This window comes from Pristiophorus japonicus, chromosome 2 (genome assembly GCF_044704955.1).
Source record: "Pristiophorus japonicus isolate sPriJap1 chromosome 2, sPriJap1.hap1, whole genome shotgun sequence".
NCBI classification, from domain to species: domain Eukaryota; kingdom Metazoa; phylum Chordata; class Chondrichthyes; family Pristiophoridae; genus Pristiophorus; species Pristiophorus japonicus.
The window spans coordinates 210,572,491-210,597,653 of NC_091978.1; the positions used below are offsets into that span (position 1 = coordinate 210,572,491).

General features: G+C 47.5%; 1 protein-coding gene across 9 annotated transcripts in view; it reads left to right on the plus strand.

Moving 5' to 3' along the window:
• Positions 1–25,163, plus strand: part of LOC139243687 (LIM domain-binding protein 2) — a 776,895-nt gene that overhangs the window by 583,489 nt on the left and 168,243 nt on the right. Inside the window, exon 1 of one of the 9 annotated variants that reach the window (XM_070870852.1) lies at positions 12,389–12,478. The exons of the other annotated variants lie outside the window; for them this stretch is intronic. The gene's annotated coding sequence lies outside the window, so the exon portion shown is untranslated. Of the gene's footprint in view, positions 1–12,388; positions 12,479–25,163 lie in introns of those variants that run through there. 9 annotated transcript variants of the gene reach the window in all.

Sequence of the window (25,163 nt, forward strand, 5' to 3'; positions counted from 1 at the left end):
CAGCCCCATTGTTCCTGTGTTGAACAGTGATGGCCCTGTCACGATTTGTGGGGACTACAAGGTTACGATCAACTGAGTTTCGAAACAGGATCAATAACCGTTACCGAAGGCTGATGACTTGTTTGCAACGCTAGCCGGGGGGAAGTCGTTCACGAAACTGGATCTGACGTCGGCCTACATGACACAGGAGCTGGTCGAGACGTCGAAGAAACTTACGTGGATCAACATTCATAAAGGACTGTTTATCTACAACAGGTGTCCTTTCGGAATTGGCTCAGCTGTAGCCATATTTCAGAGGAACATGGATAGTCTACTGAAGTCTGACCCTAGAACCGTCGTGATCCAAGATGACATCCTGGTCACAGGTCGTGACACTGCCGAACATCTGAACAACCTGGAAGAGGTTCTACATCATCTGGACAAAGTGGGACTTAGACTGAAATGTTCGAAGTGCGTCTTCAAGGCACCAGAAGTCGAATTCCTGGGGAGGAAAATTGCTGCTGACGGCATCAGGCCTACGGACTCGAAATCCAAGGCCATCAAAAATGCACCCCAGCCTCAGAACGTGATGGAGCTGCGTTCGTTCCTTGGTCTACTCAACTACCTAGATTGAGCACTTTATTAGAGCCACTGCACATACTGCTAAGAAAAGGCGCCAACTGGGTTTAGGGTGCGTCTCAAGACAGAGCTTTTGAGAAAGCTACTAATCTGCTTTGCTCTAACAAGCTGCTGGTACATTATGATCCGTGTAACCGTCTAGTATTGGCCTGTGATGCTTCGTCATATGGAGTTGGTTGCGTGCTCCAACAAGCTAATGAGTCGGGTAAACTACAACCTGTTGCGTATGCTTCTAAAAGTTTGTCAAAGGCGGAAAGAGCCGACAGCATGGTTAAAAGAAGCATTAGCCTGTGTGTCTAGGGTTAAAAAGATGCATCAGTACCTGTTTGGTCTTCGGTTTTGTTGTGTCCCAAACACAGATGAGACTGCACACAGGGAGGTTAAAGTAACAGTGACCTCAGTCTTTATTAAGACACTCCAGAGTGAGTAACAGGCCTTCGGGGCTGGCTTGTATACATTGCTCCCAAGGGATGCTGGGATCCCTTGGGACTTCAGGGGATGCGCTCCCTGGTGGCGGAACATGGGAGTGCATGCTTTACAAATACACAACATCACTCCCCCGCAAAGTCAAAGTGAAAACTATTTACAAGGCGAGGCGGTCGGGATCCTTTCTTTCCCTGGTGGACCGCCTCAGTACAAATGTCTGTTCTGGTGTGTTGGCTGTGCCCTCGCTGGGCTGGCGTGTTGTTGGCCCTGCAGGGCTGCTGGGTGAGCCTGGCCTTGCTGGGCTGTTGGGCGTGATGGGTTCGATTTCCTGGTCCGGAGTGGTGTCGTTGATCCTTTGGGTGTGTGTTGTGGGCTCGAAAAAGGTGGTGTCTGCTGTGGGTTGTTCAGGGCAGTCTCTGAACCGCAGCCTCATTTGGTCCAGGTGCTTTCTGAAAATTTGTCCATTGTCTAGTTTGACTACAAATACCCTACTCCCTTCTTTAGCTATCACCTTGCCCGCGATCCACTTGGGACCATGCCCATAGTTTAGCACATACACCGGGTCATTCAGATCAATTTCCCATGACACAGTGGCGCGACCATTGTTTACATTTTGTTGCTGCCACCTGCTCTCTGCCTGATCATGCAGGTTGGGGTGAACCAGCGAGAGTCTGGTTTTAAGTGTCCTTTTCATGAGTAGCTCAGCCGGGGGCACCCCTGTGAGTGAGTGGGGTCTCGTGCGGGACAGGCGGGTTTGGAGTGAGCCTTCTGTGACTCGTTTAAGGCTCTGTTTGATTGTTTGTACTGCCCGCTCTGCCTGCCCATTGGAGGCTGGTTTAAACGGGGCCGAGGTGACATCTTTGATCCCATTGCGGGTCATGAATTCTTTAAATTTGGCACTGGTGAAACATGGCCCGTTGTCACTGACCAGTATGTCAGGCAGGCCGTGGGTGGCAAACATGGCCCTCAGGCTTTCAATGGTGGCGGTGCTTCCCTACATTATTTCACATTCAATCCATTTTGAAAAAGCATCCACCACCACCAGGAACATTTCACCAAGAAACGGGCCCGCATAGTCGACATGGATCCTCGACCATGGTCTGGAGGGCCAGGACCATAAACTTAGTGCTGCCTCTCTGGGCGCGTTGCTCAACTGAGCATACATGCTGCATTGCCGTACACAGGACTCTAAGTCAGAGTCGATACCGGGCCACCACACGTGGGATCTGGCTATCGCTTTCATCATTACTATACCCGGGTGTGTGCTGTGGAGATGAACGTCTCCCTGCCCTTTTTGGGTAGCACAACACGGTTATCCCACAACAGGCAGTCTGCCTGAATGGACAGCTAGTCCTTTCGCCGCTGGAACAGCTTGAATAGCTTTTGCATTTCAACGGGATGCTGGCCCAGCTCCCATGCAGTACACAGTTTTTTACTCGGGACAGCAGAGGATCTTGGCTGGTCCAAGTCCTAATCTGGCAGGCCGCGACAGGTGATTTATCATTTTCAAAAGCTTCCATGACCATCAACAAGTTTGCAGGCTGCGCCATTTGCACCCCCGTGGTGGGCAATGGTAGCCGACTGAGAGGATCCGCACAGTTCTCGGTGCCTCGCCTGGGCGGATGGTATAGTTATACGCTGATAGCGCGAGTGCCCACCTTTGTATGCGGGCTGAGGCATTAGTATTTATCCCCTTGTATTCAGCAAACAGAGATATGAGGGGCTTGTGATCGGTTTCCAGCTCAAATTTGAGGCCAAACAGGTACTGATGCATTTTCTTTACCATGAACACACACGCTAATGCCTCTTTCTCAATCATTCTGTAATCCCTCTCGGCCTTAGACAAGCTCCTGGAAGCATAGGCGACAAGTTGCAACTTCCCCGCAACATTAGCTTGTTGTAATACACACCCGACTCTGTACGACGACGCATCACATGCTAGCATGAGTCTTTTACACGGGTTATACAATACAAGCAGCTTGTTGGAGCATAAAATGTTTCTGGCTTTCTAAAAAGGAATTACTTGTTTTTTTTCCCATACCCAGTTCTCATCTTTACGCAATAACACATGTAGGAGCTCTAAGAGGGTGTTAACCCCGGTAGGAAGTTACCAAAATAGTTGAGGAGTCCCTGGAACGACCGCAGCTCCGTAACATTCTGTGGCCTGGGGGCGTTCCTGATAGCCTCTGTCTTGGCATCTGTGGGACGAATGCCACCCGCTGCTATCTTTCTCCCCAAAAACTTCACCTCTGTTGCCATGAAGACGCATTTCGACCTCTTCAGCCGCAGCCCTACGCGATCGCTGGAGGACCTCCTCCAGGTTTTGTAGGTGCTCGACCCGTGACCAATATGTTGTCTTGAAAAACCACCGTGTGTGGTACCGACTTGAGTAGGCTCTTCATGTTTCCCTGGAAGGTCGCTGCAGCCGACCGAATTCCAAATGGGCATCTGTTGTAGATGAACAGTCCCTTGTGCGTGTTGATGCAGGTGAGGCCCTTCGAAGACTCCTCCAGCTCCTGCGTCATGTAGGCCGAAGTCAGGTCGAGCTTGGTGAACGTCTTGCCTCCTGCCAGCATCGCAAATAGGTCGTCTGCCTTAGGTAGCGGGTATTGGTCCTGTAGTGAGAAATGATTCGTAGTTACTTTATAATCGCCGCAAATCCTGACCGTGCCATCACTTTTGAGTACTGGAACAATCGGGCTGGCCCACTCGCTGAATTCCTCTGGGAAGATGATGCCCTCGCGTTGCAGCCTGTCCAGCTAGATTTCCACTCTCTCCCTCATCATGTGAGGTACCGCTCACACCTTGTGGTGAATGGGTCATGCCTCTGGGACCAAGTGGATCCGCACCTTTGCCCCGGAAAAGTTTCCAATGCCTGGCTCAAAAAGGGAAGGAAATTTGTTAAGAACCTGGGTACATGAGGCCTCATCGATATGTGATAGTGCTTGGATGTCATCCCAGTTCCAGCGGATTTTGCTCAGCCAGCTCCTTCCAAGCAGTGTGGGGCCATCGCCCGGGACAATCCAGAGTGGCAGTTCCTGCACCGTGCCCTCGTAGGCGACCTTGACCATGGCGCTGCCCGGGACAGTGATAAGCTCTTTGGTGTACATTCTCAGTTTCGTGTGGATGGGACTCAGGGCTGGTCTGAGTGCCTTGTTGTACCACAGTCTCTTAAACATCTTTTTACTCATGATGGATTGGCTAGCATCAGTGTCCAGTTCCATGGCTACGGGTAAGCCATTCAATTTTATGTTTAGCATTATAGGTGGACATTTCATCGAAAATGTGTGCACCCCATGTACTTCAGCATCTGCCTCCTCTCTCTGAGGCTCAAAATTGCTTTGATCCACCATGGACTGATCTTTCTCTGCCACTTGGTGGTTAGCAGATTTTGCAGAGCTTGAAGCTTGTCTGCAAGCTCATTGGAGGTGTCCCATTGTTCCACAGCTCTTGAAAACATACCCTTTGAAGCGGCATGAATAGGCTGAATGGAAGCCTCCACAATGCCAACAAGGTGTGAATTGCCTTGCATTCATCCTTTATTGCGGATTCTGAGTCATCTGGGTCACCTGAGGCCTGCTGGCAGTTGCAGACTCGTGGTTTCTGCCCTGTACATTTCTGCTCGCAAACATAGTTCCAGTTAATTTATGAACATTGCTAGCACTTGTGTGCTGAGAGATTTGTTTGGTGTTATCACTGATGGACATAAACGCTTGTGCTATCGCAGTGGCCTTACTGAGGGTCGGTGTCTCAACAGACAAAAGTTTTTGTAGGATGGTCTCGTGGCCAATGCCCAGTACAAAAAAATCTCTGAGCATTTGCTCCAGGTAGACATCAAACTCACATTGTCCTTAGCTTGGCGACGTAGCTCGCCACTTCCTGACTTTCAGATCGCTGGTACGTGTAGAACCGATACCTCGCCATCAGCACACTCTCCCTCGGGTTAAGATGCTCCTGAACCAGTGTACACAGCTCCTCATACGACTTATCTGTGGGTTTCACCAGAGCCAGAAGATTCTTCATGAGGCTGTAGGTCGGTGCCCCGCAGCCCGTGAGGAGGACCACTCTCCTTTTTGCAGCACTTCCTTCTCTGTCCAGCTCATTGGCTACATAGCCTTCCCAGTCCTCACCCTCTGAGAACTTCTCCAGGATGCCCACAGTTTGCTTCATCGTTGCATTTAATTCGTGTACTCGTCGCCAGTTGTTGTGTTCCTCACACAGATGAGACTGCACTCAGGGAGGTTAAAATAACAGTGACCTCAGTCTTTATTAAGACACTCCAGTGGGAGTAACAGGCTTTAAGGGCCAGCTTATATACAGTGCTCCCAAGGGATGCTGTGATCCCTTGGTACTTCAGGGGATGCGCTCCCTGGTGGCGGAACATGGGAATGCATGCTTTACAGATACACAACAGGTTTGAACTGGAAAGAGATCACAAGCCACTCATTTCATTGTTTTCGGAAAACAAAGGTATAAAATACCAATGCATCGTCCCGCATCCAGAGGCGGGCACTGACATTATCTGCCTATGATTATGTCATTCGCCATAGACCTGGCACCGAGAATTGTGCCGATGCACTGAGCCGTCTGCCGTTGCCCATGGTGGAGACACCATAACTTACAGACCTACTGTTAGTTATGGATGCATTTGAAAGTGAAGGAACCCCTGGTGCAGCTCAACAAGTTAAGATCTGGACCAGCCAGGACCCGATATTATCAGTTGTGAAATGTTGTGTCCTTAGTGGTGATTGGCCTGCCATACCCAAGCAAATGGGTGATGAGACCAAACCTTACAACCATTGCAAAGACGAACTATCAGATTGTTTACTGTGGGGTAATCCTTTTATTATGCCTAAGAAAGGCAGAGAGAAATGTGTACATGACCTACATAGCACTCCCGGTATTGTCATGATGAAAGCCATTGTCAGGTCTCATGTATGGTGGGCTGGAATTGACTCTGATCTGGAATTATATGCGTGCATCAGTGCAACACTTGCACGCAGCTAAGTAAATCACCAGCGGAATCGCCGCTGAGTCTGTCGTCGTGGCCATCTAAACCATGGTCCAGGATCCACATCGACTTTGCAGGTCCCTTCCTGGGAAAGATGTTCTTAGTTGTGGTGGATGCTTATTCCAAGTGGATAGTGTGTATAATCATGTCATCCAGTGCATCCACAGCTACCATTGAGAGCCTTCGTGTCATGTTTGCCACTCATGGTCTGCCTGACATCGTTGTAAGCGACAACAGAACTTGCTTCACTAGTCTGGAGTTTCAAGAGTTCATGAAACTCAATGGAATCAAACATGTGAGGTCAGCACCATTCAAACCCGCATCTAATGGTCAAGCAGAACATGCTATCCAAACCATCAAGCAGAGTATGAAACGTGTAACTCAAGGTTCACTGCAGACTCGCTTGCCATGCATATTGCTTAGTTACAGGACAAGACCCCACATGCTTACTGGGGTCCTCCTTACTGAACTATTGATGAAGAGAGGTCTCAAGACCAAGCTCTCTCTTGTCCACCCTGACTTGAACGATCATGTTGAATACAGACGTCAAAGTCAGCAGTGGTATCATGATCGCGCTGCTGTGTTACGCGACATTTCTGTTAACAATCTTGTGTATGTACTAAATTATGGTCAAGGTTCCAAGTGGATCGCCGGTACTGTTACGGCCAAGGAGGGTAACAGAGTGTTTATCGTCAAGCTCAAGAATGGGCAAACATGCAGGAAACATGTCGATCAAATAAAGCTGTGGCACACGGATGAACTGGAACAGTCTGAGGAAGACACAATCAGTGACCAACCAACCTACCCTCAGTCATCAGAGGACTCCGCTGTCATAAATGAATCTGGACTTTCAATCCCTGACATGGTCATTGCCACTCCCATCAGATCGGCTACCCAGCCCCCAGTCATAACAGACTCAGAACGCTCGCCCAAGGTTGGAGTTGAACTGAGACGATCAACTCCGCAGCGGAAAGCCCCGGACCATCTCAATTTGTAAAAAGACTATTACTAATATCTTAAAGGGGGATACTGTCATGTATGTATGCTTGGGGTTACTAGCCACCAGGTGGCACCACTGTCGGAGATTATTGGGCTGTATACGCGTGTGTGCGGCCCAGCTATAAAAGGCAAGTCATCATGTAATGTAATCACATTGGGCCCTAATAAAGCAGAGCCAGGTTTGTACCTGTGTTAGTTTACAGTATTCAGCCTATCGAGTTGTTACATATATAACACTTAGACTCGCAACTCAGATTACTATATAGATACTGAATAATTCTGCTACCTATGATACAAAATGTGGTAAGATTTTTGACAGAATGGCATCTCTACTGAAATGTTAATTGCTTGTCTTTTACTTCTGATTTCTTAGTGAGATACAGATAATAGACTACGGTGGTAGCATATGTATATTCATCGACACTACAATTTGGTTTTAGTTGATTATGTTTCCTCCACAAAAGGAGAAACATGTTCAGGTTTAAGTGTATCTTGAAACTAATAATTTCATGTCATCTATCAATCATTATGATACTTGGATAAGTTGAACAATTTCATGGGGTAAATCTTTCCAGGGGATCACTTATGCCTTTAAAGCATTAACCTACTTGATTTGTTAGTCCCTGTAGATAATGCCATCACTTGAATCATCCTCAGCCTTTTTTTTTCCTTTTCTTGAGTGCCATCCAGATTCAGGCTGCTTCTCTGAGTGACAGAATACTCTCTAACATTAACACATCAGTTTTTAGTCTGTAAACTTCAATTCCCATAAGTTATCTTGTATTTTTCAGTTCAGACTCCTGCTGATTAGGAGAAAATCAAAGTTTTACCTTAAAATCTGTCACTAATAACCTCATAGACAGTAACTTTATGGTACAAAAATTCTGTTAGAAATTCCAGAGCAAGTCTCTCAAAATGCATTGCAAAAGGTACAATTATTGTCATTGATTCCTGAAACTGAACCGTTTGATAATGAAGATCGAGAAGCACACAGTTACTTCAGATGTTATCACTCTCCTTTGAGCAAAAATGCTAGAACATTACCTAGCGCTTGAATAGATCAGAATACAGTGAGTAAAATAAAAGAAGGGCTTTCACTTATATAGCAGTTTAAATATTGTATACTCTGGGAAACCTGTTATGACCATGGAGACTATATCATAATCCAAAACTAATCATTACAAGGAACCTGTTACTTTGCCCTCTTTACCCCCACACCCCACCTCCCGCAAAAGAAACACCTTCATGGTGCTAGATTTTGCTGGCGCAGAGCATCATTAGTTAGACTTGTCGTGCACGTTTAGGTTTAAAAAAATTTGCCACAAACGCAAGCTGATAATAGTGCAGTGAGGACAACTGGGCATCTGGCATATTGGCGAACAACAGGACAAACACTGTATCTCTTTAAACAATTAGATTTGATTGAGAAATAAACAGAGGAAGGACTGAGACAGAGGGTGAATTAGAGTGGGTGAATTCAATGTCAAATCAGGTGCAGAAATTAAATAGAGAGGGAAAGGAAGATTGTATTAAGAGAGTAGAGTTATTATTTGCACCAACTGGGGGCAGAGCCTAAACACCATCCTGCACCCCAGTCCATGCACACCCAATGTTGCAGCTGCGCATATGCACCAGAGTTTCTAACCATGCATGAACCTAGCTGCAAGGCTGTGGCCTGCGGCCTCAACCACGTTTCCTCCCCATGCAGAAGGTCAGGAGAACGATGAGGGGAGAGGAAAGAGGATTGGGAGGTGGAGAGGACAGGGGATTGGAGGAGGGGTGTGGGGGGAGAGGACAGGGGATAGGAGTTGGGGGGGGGGGGAAAAGAGGACAGAGGATTGAACAGAGGCAGTGAAGAGGACCGGATCAAAGTGGGGAGAAGACTGGCGATTGAGGGGGATAGCTCTGGGAATCGGGGAGGGGAGAGGACAGGGGATCGGAAGTGGGGAGGGGACGGGATTGGAGGGGGCGAGAGGACAGGGGATCGGAGGGGGGAAGACAGGATCAGGGTGTAGGGAGAGAATGGGTGTTCAAAGGGGGAGGGGGGCGAGAGGACAAGGGATCGGAGGGGAGGGAAGAATACAGGCGAACGGAGGAGGGGACAGGACAGGGGATCGGAAGAGGGGTGGGGGGGGAGAGGACAGGGGGTCGGAGGAGGGGGAGGAGTAGACAGAGAATCGGAGGGGGGAAAAGACAGGGGATCTGGGGGAGGGAAGAATACAGGGGATCGGAGGAGGGGACAGTAGAGGGGATCGGGGGAGGTGGGTAGGGAGAGGACAGGGGGTTGGAGAGTGGGGGGGAGAAGAGGATGGGATCGGAGGGCAGGGTAGAAGACGGGGGGGCGGGGGGGGGGAGAGAAGACAGAGGATCGGAGGGAGGACAGGACGGGATCGACGGTGCCACTCGATGGTGTCATTCCCAGCGCCTGCTAAAGATCTCCGGTTCTGTTAGTGATGTCACTTGCGATAACGTCACCCTCACCTGTTCTCGTTGCACCTCACTAAGCCAACCTTGCAGCGTAAATTATGTAAAATAGTCACTGCTGTGGATTTCACTCAGCAAATCAGGCAGCATTTACGGAAAGAGAAACAGAGTTAATGTTTCACATTCTGATGAAAGGTCATCGATCTGAAACGTTAACTCTGCTGCCTGACTTGCTGTGCATTTTCAGCAATTTGTTATATCACTCAACTGATGATTGGGAGGAGGTCGAGTGGGCAGGCCACATGGCCATGTGGGAGTTATGTTGCTTTTCTAGTTGGCCCTCTACATCAACAGGTAGATCTCACTGTCATCGTTATCTCTGGTGTGTCCCCCCCCCCTATTTCTCATCTACATATTATCCCATGGCGACATCATCCAAAAATACAGTGTCAGTTTCCACATGTATACTGATGACACCCAGATCTACCTCACTACCACTTCTGTCGACCCCTCCTCGGTCTCTAAATTGTCCGACATCCAGTTCTAGATGAGCAGAAATTTTCTCCAATTGAGTATTGGGAAGACCGAAGCCATTGTTTTCGATCCCTGCCACAAACTCTGTTCCCGAGCTACTGACTCCATCCCTCTCCCCAACCTCTGTCTGAAAGCTGAACCACACTGTTTGCAACTTTGGTGTCATATTTGACCCTGAATTGAGCTTTCGGCCACATATCGGCAGCATAACTAAGACCACCTATTTCCATCTCTGTAACAGCGCTATTCTCCGCTCTTGCCTCAGCTCATCTGCTGCTGAAACCCTCATCCATGTCTTTGTTACCTCTAGACTTGACTATTCCAACGCACTCCCGGCTGGCCTGCCACATTCTACCCTATATAAACTAGAGGTGATCTAAAACTCAGCTGCTCGTGTCCTAACTCGTCCCGCTCACCCATCACCCCGTGCTAACTGACCTACATTGGCTTCTGGTTAAGCAATGCCTCAATTTCAAAATTCTCAACCTTAATTTCAAATCCCTCGATGGCCTCGCCTATCTCTGTATTCTCTTCCAGCTACACAAATTCCTCCCCCCCCGCCCGAGATGTCTGCGCTCTTCTAATTCTGCCCTCTTGAGCATCCCTGATTATAATCACTCAACGATTGGTGGCCGTGCCTTCTGTTGCCTAGGCCCCAATCTCTGGAACTCCCTGCCGAAACCTCTCCGCCTTTCTTTCCTCCATCAAGACGCTCCTTAAAACATACCTCTTTGACCATGCTTCTGGTCACCTGCGCTAATTTTAACTTATGCACCTCGGTGTCAAATTTTTTATCTCACAACACTCCTGTGAAGCGCCTTGGGACGTTAAGGTGCTATATAAATATAAGTTGTTGTTGTTGTCATGGCTGTACTGGAGCAGCTTGGCTGCGACAATAACTGTGACAATAACCCAGTCCACGTCCGGACCGGGCTCAAACAGGGCTGCGTCATCGCCCCAACCCTCTTCTCAATCTTCCTCGCAGCCATGCTTCACCTCACAGTCAACAAGCTCCCCACTGGAGTGGAACTAAACTGCAGAACCAGTAGGAACCTGTTCAACCTGTGCCGTCTGCAGGCCAGGTCCAAGACCATCCCAACCACTGTCATCGAGCTACAGTACGCGGACGATGCCTGCTTCTGCGTACATACAGATGCTGAACTCTAGGATATAGTCGACATATTTACTGAGGCGTATGAAAGCATAGGCCTTACGCTAAACATCTATAAGACAAAGGTCCTCCATCAGCCTGTCCTCGCCGCAGGGCACTGCCCCCCCAGTCATCATGATCCATGGCGCGGCCCTGGACAGCGTGGACCATTTCCCATACCTCAGGAGCCTCTTATCAACAAGAGCAGACATTGATGATGAGATTCAATATTGCCTCCAGTGCGCCAGTGCAGCCTTCGGCCACCTGAGGAAAAGAGTGTTCAAAGATCAGGCCCTCAAATCTGCCACCAAGCTCATGGCCTACAGGGCTGTAGTAATACCGGCCCTCCTGTATGGCTCAGAGACATGGACCATGTACAGTAGACACCTTAAGTCGCTGGAGAAATACCACTAACGATAACTCCACAAGATCCTACAAATCCCCTGGGAGGACAGATGCACCAACATTAGCGTCCTCGACCAGGCTAACATCCCCAGCATTGAAGCACTGACCACACTTGATCAGTTCCGCTGGGCAGGCTACATAGTTCGCATGCCAGACTCGAGACTCCCAAAGCAAGCGCTCTACTCGGAACTCGTTCACGGCAAACAAGCCAAAGGTGAGCAGAAGAAACATTACAAGGACACCCTCAAAGCCTCCCTGATAAAATGCAACATCCCCACCGACACCTGGGAGTTCCTGGCCAAAGACCGACCTAAGTGGAGGAAGTGCATCGGGAGGGCGCTGAGGACCTCGAGTCTCATCGCTAAGAACATGCAGAAATCAAGCGCAGGCAGCGGAAAGAGCGTGCGGCAAACCGGCCCTACCCACATTTTCCCTCACCGACTCTCTGTCCCACCTGTGACAGGGACTGTGCCTGTCATATTGGACTGTTCAGCCACCTAAGGACTCATTTTAAGAGTGAAAGCAAGTCTCCCTCAATTCCGAGAGGCTGCCTGTGATGGAGATTGACCATGGTTTTGGTCACCTGCGCTAATTTCAACTTATGCGCCTCGGTGTCAAATGTTTTATCTCACAATACTCCTGCGAAGTGCCTTGGGACGTTAAGGTGCTATATAAATACAAGTTGTTGTTGTTGTCACGGCTCACTGGAGCAGCTTAGCTGTGACAATAACTGGATCAAATTATAGAGACTTTGAATTACTCTCCAGCAAGCAGGATCAAATTACACATTTCAGACAAACTGTTGGGTGTGTCTTGTCCTCCAATGAACCGATCAGAAACCTAGTCCAATCCACATGTGCTGCAAGTAAATGCAGCCTTAAGAGAGAGAGATAAAAGAGACCAAAAGGAAAGTAAGAATTTTTTAAAAATTTGATATTTTTAAAACCGCATAAAATAATTCACTATCTGAAGGAATGAGGCACAAGTTATAATTGTTTACTTTCAAGGCAAGAGAGGTTGATAAGCAGTCATTAACAATTATCACGTTGCAAGATATTTAAGCAGTTAATTATGACTTAACTTTCTGTGATGAGTTTAATAGGCAATTAATGTGCAATTGCAGCAACTTTATGAAAACCACGGGGAGGTTAAGCACGAGATGGTGTTTTCGTGAAGCTAATTCACAGGGTAACTCTTCCTTACTACAAGTTGCTGGCCGATTTGCACATTAATAACTGCATGCATTGTTCAGATCTGGCTAATGAATAACTTGTCAAAGACCTGCCTCTGCCCATACGTAAATATCGTTCATCATCATATTCTTAGTGAGGAGTTAATGACTGTCACAATTACAAAAGCAAAATACTGCGGATGCTGGAAATCTGAAATAAAAACAGAAAATGTTGGAAATACTCAGGCAGCTTCTGTGGAGATAAACAGAGTTAGCGTTTTAGGTCGATTATCCTTCGTCAGGGCTACTGACTATCAGTCATTTCCAGACCTATGTATCAGCCAGAATTTTATGTATGTAATGCATTGGGTGAGTATTGAAGACACACAGCTGTCAATGATCAGAATCTCAAGATTTTTTTTAACCTCAACTAAGGATTGTACTGCAAGTCCCAAGCTTTGATTTTGCCAATGCCTCTGAAGGCAGCTGTGGACAGAAGGGACATGGTGCCACAAACATCACATGCCTTGTTCACCATTCTCCACCTCTGGACAATGGCCATGTTTCCATGTACCTCCCAAACCCATGACCTCTACCACCTAGAAGGACAAGGGCAGCACGTGCATGGGAACACCATCACCTCCAAATTCCCTTCCAAGTCACACACCATCCTGGCTTGGAAATATATTACTGTTCCTTCATCATTGCTGGGTCAAATACCTGGAACTCCCTCCCTAATAGCACTATGGGAGTACCTTCACCTCATGAAATGCAGCGGTTCAAGAAGGCAGTTCACCACTACCTTCTCAAGGGCAACGAGGAATGGGCAATAAATGCTGGTCTTGCCTAATCTGAGGAAGGACATTCTTGCTATTGAAGGAGTGCAGCGAAGGTTCACCAGACTGATTCCCAGGATGGCAGGACTGACATATGAGGAGAGACTGGATCAACTGGGCCTGTATTCACTGGAGTTTAGAAGAATGAGAGGGCATCTCGTAGAAACATATAAAATACTGACGGGACTGGACAGGTTAGATGCAGGAAGAATGTTCCCGATGTTGGGGAAGTCCAGAACCAGGGGACACAGTCTAAGGATAAGGGGTAAGCCATTTAGGACCGAAATGAGGAGAAACTTCTTCACTCAGAGAGTTGTGAACCTGTGGAATTCTCTACCACAGAAAGTAGTTGATGCCAATTCGTTGGATATATTCAAGAGGGAGTTAGATATGGCCCTTACGGCTAAAGGGATCAAGGGGTGTGGAGAGAAAGCAGGAAAGAGGTAATGAGGTGATGATCAGCCATGATCTTATTGAATGGTGGTGCAGGCTTGAATGGCCTACTCCTGCACCTATTTTCTATGTTTCTATGTTTACCAGCGACGCCCACATCCCAGGAACGAATAAAAAAATGTGCTTCTTAAAGTGCACAAGCGTAGCTTTTGAGAGTGCATGTCATACGTTATATGTAGGAAATTTAGCAATTGTGATGATTCTAATGGAGTGATTGCCCTCTGCCCTTTGGGTTCTTGCTTTCCTGTGGTATACTTTCTAATGCAGAAAACTACCATGATTGTTAGTGTCAACTTGATAGGGTACCTGCATTAGCTGCTGAACAGCCCTAAGTGATTTGGGAGGACAGATCTGTACTTAAATTCATTTCCTAAATTTTTGCAAAATTAGTGTCAAAGGTCAATCTTGGCAAAGTCATTATTTTTCCATTATCATACCTTGCTCCACACAACTCTGTGGTATGTTTCACTATATTGATGTAAGGAGGATGCTTGGTTACTATAGTGATAACACAAATGATGTTAGATAATCTAGTCAGTTATTAGTACCTTGTAGAAGCATAATTTTGTCCAATCCTGGTGCAAAGAAAGAATGATGCGACCTTTCAGTCAACCTTCCTAATGTCATCTACTTAAGCTCAGTGTCAATTTTTGTATGATTACACTTCTGTGAAGTACCTTGGGACTTTTTTTCTATGTTAAAAGTGCTATAAGTACAAGTGCTGTCCTAGTAACGTGAAAGTGACATCTATTTAGTGATTACTATGCTAAGAATTACATAATAACTAACTAAAATGTGCAGTCACAATTTTTGAAATGCATATTGGATTGTAATACTGTAGGATATATTATCACTGAGGCAGAAAGACTTTCTATACAAGTTTTATCAAACCATAAATGGGTAAACTTGCTGGTGTCAATCGAAATTGCTAGGAATGGAATTGCAGTTCAGTGCCTCTAAAAGACTAAACCTCAGGTGGGAGCCTAGCAGAAGATGTAACGCGGTCGGTCGTAAATCCCCCACGTAAAGTGTTCATGGAAGTTTCACTGAAGTACATTTTAAGACCCAACCTAAAGTTACAGCCCAGTGTTGAAAGAAATAAGTCCTCTAGCTCTGACTCCCGTCAACCCTCATTTCTGGCTTATTTCAGCACCACTGTACAGTGGACACCTCAAGTCGCTGGAGAAATACCACCAATGATGTCTCTGCAAGATCCTGCAAATCCCCTGGGAGGACAGATGCACCAATGTTAGCGTCCTCGATCAGACCAACATCCCCAGCATTGAAGCTCTGACCACACTTGATCAGCTCCGCTGGGCAGGCCACATTGTCCACATGCCAGACACGAGACTCCCAAAGCAAGCACAGGCAACGGAAAGAGCGTGCGGCAAACCAGTCCCACCCACCCCTTCCCTCAACGACTGTCGGTCCCACCTGTGACAGGGACTGTGCCTCTCGTATTGGACTGTTCAGCCACCTAAAGACTCATTTTAAGAGCGGAAGCAAGTCTTCCTCGATTCCGAGGGACTGCTGATTGATTGACAGGTTAGAACTGAATTTGCTGAAATCTTGCACCACAGTAATGGCCCATCGATGGCGGTGGTTCTCCGGCCGCCGCCATTTTGGGGAGGCCAGCAGCACTGCCGATAGCAGCAATTGCAAAACTCATTGAAATAAAGCAGATCATGGTGTCAGTGAGTGTGCAACGCTTACCTGATGATTGATCTATGATTTTGGAGTTCGCTGCTCTACTTATCGGCTTGCCTTAACTATGACCAGCTGAGCAAGCATGGAGAAGCAGGAGGGAGGCTCCAACAGCGATATTTAATCACTTGCACCTGACATGTCTCTGCAGTTTGATTGGCTCTGTGCAACTTCCTGCAACTCCAGCAGCTTTATTAACTTACTGCAAGGTTCTAAGCTAATAGGGAGCGTTGTTGCAAATGGAGAATGCCTTCATTATTATTTCAAGGCTTCTGCTCACAGTCATGGGGTACTCTACTGGCAGTCCACCTCGCACTTGAGAATCTTTGGGAGAGGGAGCAGAGGCAGTGGAGAAGATGCACGCAGAGGGAGGAGGAGGGCAATAAGGGCTCTCAACAGGAAGCCTTATGCACCTAGGGTCTTCCGAGAACACTTCTCTTATATCCACTTAAGCCAGAGGCAGCGTTTTGGGAGGCTCTGCTTCACCACGGAGATAGTCACAGAATTCTGACACCTCCTGCAACCAGACCTGCAACCATCAGAGCAGGGTGACCTCAGCTCTCCCAGTGGCAGTCAAGGTCACCGTGGCCCTCAATTTCTTCGCCAGCGGATCCTTCCAGTCTGCAGCTGGAGACTTAGCTAACGTCTCACAGTTCGCCATCCATCGCTGCATCCGAGAGGTCACTGCGGCTCTCTACACCAGGAGAAGGGACTACAACGTCTTCTCTCTGAGCCAGGGTAGCGGGTTTCCCCATGGAGCAGGGCGCCATCGACTGTACCCACGTTGCCTTGCGGGTGCCGCATAACAATCCTGAGATCTTCTGTAACCACAAAGGCACTTAATGTGCAGTTGGTGTGCAACCACTCCCAGAGATTCCTGATGGTGAATGCCCGTTATCCTGACAGCAGCCATGGTGCCTTCATCTTGCATCAGTCCGGTGTGCTATCAATCTTCCAGCCAACACAGCAATCTCGAGGGTGACAGCATGGCTCTCATTATATGAGTGCTGGGCACGAGTGTTGGGGTTGCAGAGGGTGGTCATGAGCCAGCTGCAGAGTGCGTAGCCCTTGTCTCTGAGCATCCACTTCACACATATTTACAGCAAAAATATGAACTAATCACCCTTGTGCACTCTCTTGTGCCTGTTGTTCACGTGCCTTTTCTTAATCTTGTGCTCCCATGAAGTGCTCCCCCAGTGGTTTCAGCATGGCTGGTGGAAGGCTGCTTCTCTGGGGGAGACGTCAGATGGCCTTGCAGGACGATCTCGAGCAGCTCTGGCCCTAGAAGGCCCAGCTGCGGACTGCGCCACCTCAGTATGGGCAGTCTGAGCTGAATGACAGGCAGCGTGAAGGGCAATGACGGACTGCCAGTGGTGGGAACAGGAATGCTATCATCTTGAGAGAGGACAGCAGGGTCCTGCTCCACTGATCCACTGCCACTTTCTCAGGGCAGCGCCTCAGCATTCCTAGCAATCTGTTGGAGCACGAGAGTACACCCTGCAAGCCCCGGTCGATAGTGGTAAACCCAGCCATGATGGCAGCCGTCAGAGCTTTGGTGTCATCATGCTGAGACTGCATGAGAGCATCTGCGCTTCTGCTACAGCACGAAGACGTTGCTTCGCTTTTGCCTGTGCTGCAAAGGCAGGCGCGACATCGGCCATCACACAACACACACACACCATCACGTCAGGGTTGCACGGTCGCTTTGGGAGTCTTCCATCATTTCCATCCTGGAAATCCTGGGATCCCAGTTCTGCGCAGAGCCCCGTGCAATGTTTGAGGTGAACTCCTCCACGCTCCTCGACATTGCCACAAAGCTCTCTGGCAGGCTTGCCATTGCACCTATCAATTTGGTGGACATCACCCTTCATCTGAAGGCTACCCCATTGACGTCCTTATCTGAGTCCTGTGCAGCAAAACTCTTGTGTGAACTCGCCCCCCGGGGAGCAGGTCCCCAAGCTACCATATCCCCCTGGCCTTGTTGCAGCCCACTCATTCTTAGTGCCTCACTTTATGCAGATCCCGCTTCTGCACTAGCCTCTAAAGTACTAGCGCCAGCTTCTGATCTGGTATCTGCCAGTAACAGATGCAGTATTGTCACCTTCCTCTTCCCCTCCTCGCTCTCTCACATCACCTCGGGGACAGGCTGGTCCAGTGCTTGTTGCTGATTATCTGAAAGCAGAAAACTGCAAGAGTCGGTTGTGGTGAGGGGAGTCGGGGTGGGGGGAGAAGCCAGATATGCATGCATACATCATCAGTAGCTTCAAAGTGGGCTGAGGGGGAAATGGGATGTGAGAAGAAGGATTAGGAAGGAGCATATTGTTGTCCCCAAGGGCTTCAACCTTGCTGGCTGCCATGACTCCGTGATGTGCCACCCAATGATCTGCACAAGCTGCCTGAGGTCCTGCAAGCCAACCTGCCATCCCCCCGCGCCTCCATCCGCCTGACTGCTGCTGCTCCCTATAATTGTGAGCCACCTTGGCCTGCAAGAGAAGTGTGTGAGTGAGTGTGGTGCAATGTGTTTGGGTGATGTACCTGCCATAGTTGAATAGCTGTCAGTGTGTGCAAGGTGTGAGATGTGGGTTTGAGTGTTGCAGCAATGGTAAGGTTGTGAGGGGGAAGTGAAGCTATGATTGTGAGTGGTGATCAGTAGAGATTGTTGGTAGGTAAGTGCTGGGGGTATGTGAGGCTTGTGGTGAAGATGGTGAGCTATTGCGTTTGCTGAAGCCTTCACTGACCTTGACCACCTGTGTGAGGTCATTAAACATCTTTCAGCACTGGCTGACCAACCTTGGCACCACAGTGCTGGCCGTCACATGCGTTTATTTCCTGCCAGATCGTTCGGGAAGTGTATGGCGAGAGCTTCCTGTCAGTCTGGGGGGAAAGGACTGCCCTCCTCCTCTCAATGGCAACAACCAGTGCCTCCAGAGCTGCATCAGAAAACCTCCTGGCTCTCTCCCTTTGAGGACGCTCTCACATTGCTTTGGAGCTCCTTACTCTGCCTTCTTCTTCTACTTCTGCTTCTTCAGCTGCAGTTGAAACTGCCTTGACAATGAGATGCTGTAGCATCAGTGCACCTCCCCTTTATGTACTGAATAAAGCCTGTACCACACATGGCTGGTAATTAGACTGGCCAATGAGCAGCAGTTTTAGCACTGAAATCATGACTATAGTCATGTTAATGAGGAGTGAGCACGAATTCTGCGTGCTACCTAGTTCATGTTGAGGTGGTGCAGCTTAACATCGTTAGACCTTAACACTGCCCGTTTTGTGGCTATATCCAATTTCGAGGCCAATGATGAGATTTTGTTGGCTGAATTAACACCACTGTGCTCAGAGTGGAGCTGGAAGGCTCAGAATCAGTAAAGTATTCAATTGCTAAGAATGTTTTGATACAATTTGCAAAATGTTCCCTTGGTCTAAAATTTTGAAGGAGATTTGTATTCAAATGCAACTATTTTGGAATAATCTGATTACGTGTCTTCTACTGATTTATTTTAAAAGCGTGCGAAGCAATAACAGCTTCATATTGTTTTAATCATACCAGCCTTCCTTTAATGTCATAGCTTTATTTAAAATAAAGTCAGTCACCAGCCACTTACCAACCAGATAGACTGTCAATCAACAACAGTGAGCAGCCCTTGTTTGAGACTGGTGCCCTTTCACGCCATCTCAATTATAAAAAGGAAAAGAAAGACTTACATTGATATAGCGCCTTTCACAACCACTGGGACGTCTCAAAGCGCTTTACAGCCAATGAAGTACTTTTTCTTTTAAGTTGCAATGTGGGATATGCAGCAGCCAATTTGTACACAGCAAGCTCCCACAAACAGCAATATGATAATCACCAGATAATCTGGTTTTTTTATGTTGATTGAGGGCTAAATATTGGCCAGGACACCAGGGATTACTTCCCTCTCTTCTTTGAAATAGTGCCATGGGATCTTTTACATCCACCTGAGAGGGCAGGCGGGACCTCGGTTTAACGTCTCATCCAAAAAAATGGCACATCCGACAGTGCAGTGCTCACTCAACACTGCAATGGTATGTCAGCCTAGATTCATGTGCTCAAGTTCTTGGAGTGGGACTTGAACCCATAACCTTGTGACTCAGAGGCGAGTGTGATACCCACTGAGCCACAGCTGACACTGAATAAGGAAAAATTCATTGCAAATGAAAAACCTCACTTCATTTAGACAAATCCATTTTTATTATATGAAAATGGGAAACTCCACAAATTGTTTAGCTTTTTTACTTTTATGGCAACGTTCTGTCCTGGGCCGGACCCCAGTACATTGGAAGTGCACCAGACATTGGCCACGTCGCTCCCGTTCAGCCGCTATGCTTGCTGCGTTGTATTCTAATCAATTTTCCAGCAAATTACACCGCGGATTTGCCACTGGAGCATTGGGGAGCACAACGATCTAACTTATGCCATTCGGCACCAATATCGCCATTGCAGCGAATTCCAAGCCCATGATTTTTATAGGGATGGTTCTCCAGTTGCAGTTCATGTTTTCCACATTGATCAAAGTACAACGGAGTGACACTCACATCACAAGATGAATGGGATCTGAGAAACGCATCAATACAGTTATTCGTGAAATCAAAGTAGAAATTTAACGCGATCCTTTCAAAAAGAACGGAATTGCATTAAATAAGAGTCAAGAAGAACAGTTCTGGTTTCTAGCACAAAGTACAAAAGTGCATTGCCTCATTTATGTGACGGTTACGATTCCTTGGTCTATATTCTTGGCATTTGAGAAAAAAAGAAAATTTGTTTCTGTTATGTCTTGAATAAAGAGTCAGACCAGATACTGCAAGCTCAAAGTAAGGTGTGACCATATTACAGATCTCAGAGTGCCTCTCCAGCCTGTAAGGCCTCCTTATATACAGGTGCTCCCAAGGTATTGTGGGATCACTTGGGACTCCAGGGGATAAGCCCGCTGGTGGATAGACATGGTATTTACAGGTTTACATACATAACAACACTCACCCCTCCCAAAGTCAATAGTGTAACTATTTACAATGTGATTAGATCTGGGGCCTTCCTTTCCCTGGTTGATCGTCTCGGTGCGAATGCTGGTTTTGGTGCGTCGTTTGTTGGGCTCTCGCTGGGCTGCTGCGCAGCTGGCCTTGCTGGGCTGCTGGGGGTGGTGAGTCCTGCTAGGCTGCTGCGGGTGATGGATTCTGCTTCATGGTCAACCGCTTTGTCGGTTGCCACTTCTGTGTGTGTTGGAGGGTCGATAAAGGTGGAGTCTATTGTAGGTTGTTCTGGATAGTCCGTAAATATGAGTTTGGTTTGGTCCAAGTGATTCCTGTAGGTGAGTCCATTTGACAGTTTGACCACAAACACCCTACTCCCGTCTTTGGCCAAAACAGTGGCAGGAAGCCACTTAGGACCTTGTCCATAGTTCAACACAAATACAGGATCATTTATATCAATTTCGCGTGACACATTTGCGCGATCATGATATGTATTCTATTGAAGCTGCCTGCTCTCTACCTGTGGAATCTGTATGGGTGGAGCTGCGGAATACCAAAGGGCAGAAAACGCTCGTGGGAGTTGTGTACAGACCACCAAACAGTAGTAATGAGGATGGGGACAGCATCAAACAAGAAATTAGGGATGCGTACAATAAAGGTACAGCCGTTATCATGAGCGACTTTAATCTACATATAGAGTGGGCTAACCAAACTAGTAGCAGTACGGTGGAGGAGGATTTCCTCGAGTGTATTAGGGATGGTTTTCTTGACCAATATGTCGAGGAACCAACTGGAAGGCTGGCCATCCTAGACTGGGTGATGTGTAATGAGAAAGGACTAATTAGCAATCTTGTTGTGCGAGGCCCCTTGGGGAAGAGTGACCATAATATGTTAGAATTCTTTATTAAGATGGAGAGTGACACAGTTAATTCAGAAACTAGGGTCCTGAACTTAAGGAAAGGTAACTTCGATGGTATGAGACGTGAATTGGCTAGAATAGACTGGCGAATGATACTTAAAGGGTTGACGGTGGATAGGCAATGGCAAACATTTAAAGATTACATGGATGATCTTCAACAATTGTACATCCCTATCTGGCGTAAATATAAAACGGGGAAGGTGGCTCAACCGTGGCTAACAAGGGAAATTAGGGATAGTGTTAAATCCAAGGAAGAGGCATATAAATTGGCCAGAAAAAGCAGGAAACCTGAGGACCGGGAGAAATTTAGAATTCAGCAGAGGAGGACAAAGGGTTTAATCAGGAGGGGGAAATAGAGTATGAGAGGAAGCTTGCTGGGAACATAAAAACTGACTGCAAAAGCTTCTTTTGATATGTGAAGAGAAAAAGATTAGTGAAGACAAAGGCAGGTCCCTTGCAGTCAGAATCAGGTGAATTTATAATGGGGAACAAAGAAATGGCAGACCAATTGAACAAATATTTTGGTTCTGTCTTCACGAAGGAAGACACAAATAACGTTTCAGAAATACTAGGGGACCGAGGGTCTAGTGACAAGGAGGAACTGAAGGAAATCCTTATTAGACAGGAAATTGTGTTAGGGAAATTGATGGATTGAAGGCCGATAAATCCCCATGGCCTGATAGTCTACATCCCAGAGTACTTAAGGAAGTGGCCCTAGAAATAGTGGATGCATTGGTGATCATTTTGCAACAGTCTATCGACTCTGGAGCAGTTCCGATGGAGGGAGAGAGAAAATGGGTAATTATAGATCAGTTAGCCTGGCATCAGTAGTGGGGAAAATGTTGCAATCAATTATTAAAGATGTAATAGTAGCGCGTTTGGAAAGCAGTGACTGGATCGGTCCAAGTCAGCATGGATTTATGAAAGGGAAATCATGCTTGACAAATCTTCTAGAATTTTTTGAGGATGTAGCTAGTAGAGTGGACAAGGGAGAACCAGTGGATGTGGCGTATTTGGTCTTTCAAAAGGTTTTTGACAAGGTCCCACACAAGAGGTTGGTGTGCAAAATTAAAGCACATGGTATTGGGGGTAATGTATTGACGTGGATAGAGAACTGGTTGGCAGACAGGAAGCAGAGAGTCGGAATAAACTGGTCCTTTTCAGAATGGCAGGCAGTGACTAGTGGAGTGCCGCAGGGCTCAGTGCTGGGACCCCAGCTATTTACAATATACATAAATGATTTAGATGAAGGAATTGAGAGTAATATCTCCAAGTTTGCAGATGACACTCTCTAAGCTGGATGGCGGTGTGAGTTGTGAGGAGGATGCTAAGAGGCTGCAGGGTGACTTGGACAGGTTAGGTGAATGGGCAAATGCTTGGCAGATGCAGTATAATGTGGATAAATGTGAGGTTATCCACTTTGGTGGCAAAAACAGGAAGGCAGAATATTATCTGAATGGCGGCAGATTAGAAAAAGGGGAGGTGCAATGACACCTGGGTGTCATGGTACATCAGTCAATTAAGGTTGGCATGCAGGTACAACAGGCGGTGAAAAAGGCAAATAGCATGTTGGCCTTCATAGCTCGGGGATTTGAGTATAGAAGCAGGGAGGTCTTGCTGCAGCTGTACAGGGCCTTGGTGAGGCCTCATCTGGAATATTGTGTTCAGTTTTGGTCTCCAAATCTGAGGAAGGATGTTCTTGCTATTGAGGGAGTGCAGTGAAGGTTCACCAGACTGATTCCCGGGATGGCAGGACTGACATGTGAGGAGAGACTTGATCGACTGGGCCTGTATTCACTGGAGTTTAGAAGAATGAGAGGCGGTCTCATAGAAACATATAAAATTTTGACAGGATTGGACAGGTTAGACGCTGGAAGAATGTTCCTGATGTTGGGGGAGTCCAGACCAGGGGTCACAGTCTAAGGATAAGGGGTAAGCCATTTAGGACCGAGATGAGGAGAAACTTCTCCACTCAGAGGGTTGTTAACCTGTGGAATTCTCTTCCGTAGACAGTTGTTGATGCCAGTTCGTTAGATATATTCAAGAGGGAGTTGGATATGGCCCTTACCGCTAAAGGGATCAAGGGGTATGGAGAGAAAGCAGGAAAGGGGTACTGAGGTGAATGATCCGCCATGATCTTATTGAATGGTGGTGCAGGATCGAAGGGCCGAATGGCCTACTCCTGCACCTATTTTCTTTATTTCTATGTTCATGTAGATCAGGGTGTACTAACGAGAGCCTTGTCTTAAGTGCCCTTTTCATGAACAGTTCAGCAGGATGGACCCCAATGAGCGAGTGGGGTCTTTTGCGGTAACTAAACAGGACTCGGGATAAGCGAGTCTGCAGTGAGCCTCAGTTACCCTTTTCAAGCTCTGCTTGATTGTTTGAAGTGCTCGTTCTACCTGACCGTTGGACGCTGGTTTAAACTGGGCAGATGTGACACATTTGATCCCATTGCGGGTCATGAACTCCTTGAACTCGGCACTGGTAAAGCACGGCCCTTTGTCACTTACAAAGAAATCAGGCAGGCCGTGCATGGCAAACATGGCCCATAGGCTTTCAATGGTGGCAACTGACATGCTTGTCGACATTATCACACATTCAGTCCATTTGGAATACGCGTCTACAACCACTAAGAAAATTTTTCCCAAGAATGGGCCTGCATAGTCGACATGGACCCTGGACCACGGTTTGGAGGGCCAGGACCATAAACTTCGTGGTGCCTCCCTGGGTGCATTGCTTAACTGTGAACATGTATTGTATTTGTGCACGCAGGACTCAGGCCACCACACGTGGGATCTGGCTATCGCTTTCATCATTACGGTGCCTGGGTGGGTGATGTGGAGATCACTGATGAAAGTGTCTCTACCCTTTTTGGTACCACTACCCGATTACACCATAGGAGGCAGTCTGCCTGTATAGACATTTCATCTTTGCGCCGCTGATTCGGCTTTATTTCATTCTGCATCTCTAACGGGACACTAGACCAACTCCCGTGGAGCGCACAGTTTTTTACTAAGGACAGTAAGGGGTCCTGGCTCATCCAGGTTCTAATCTGTCGCGCGGTAACAGATGATTGCTCACTCTCGAATGCTTCCATTACCATAACTAAATCTGCGGGCTGTGCCATCTCCACCCCTGTGGTGGGCAATGGCAGCCTACTGAGAGCATCGGCACAGTTTTCTGTGCCTGGCCTGTGGCGTATGGTATAGTTGTATGCGGACAACATGAGCGCCCATCTCTGGATGCGGGTCGATGCATTCGTATTTATCCCCTTGCTTTCAGAAAACAGGGATATAAGCGGCTTATGTTCGGTTTCCAATTCAAATTTGAGCCCGAACAGATATTGATGCATTTTCTTTACCCCGTAAACACACGCTAACGCTTCTTTTTCGATCATACTGTAGGCCCTCTCAGCCTTAGACAGACTTCTGGATGCATAAGCAACCGGTTGCAATTTCCCAAATTCATTAGCTTGTTGCAATACACACCCGTCCCCGTACGACCACGCATCACATGCGAGTACC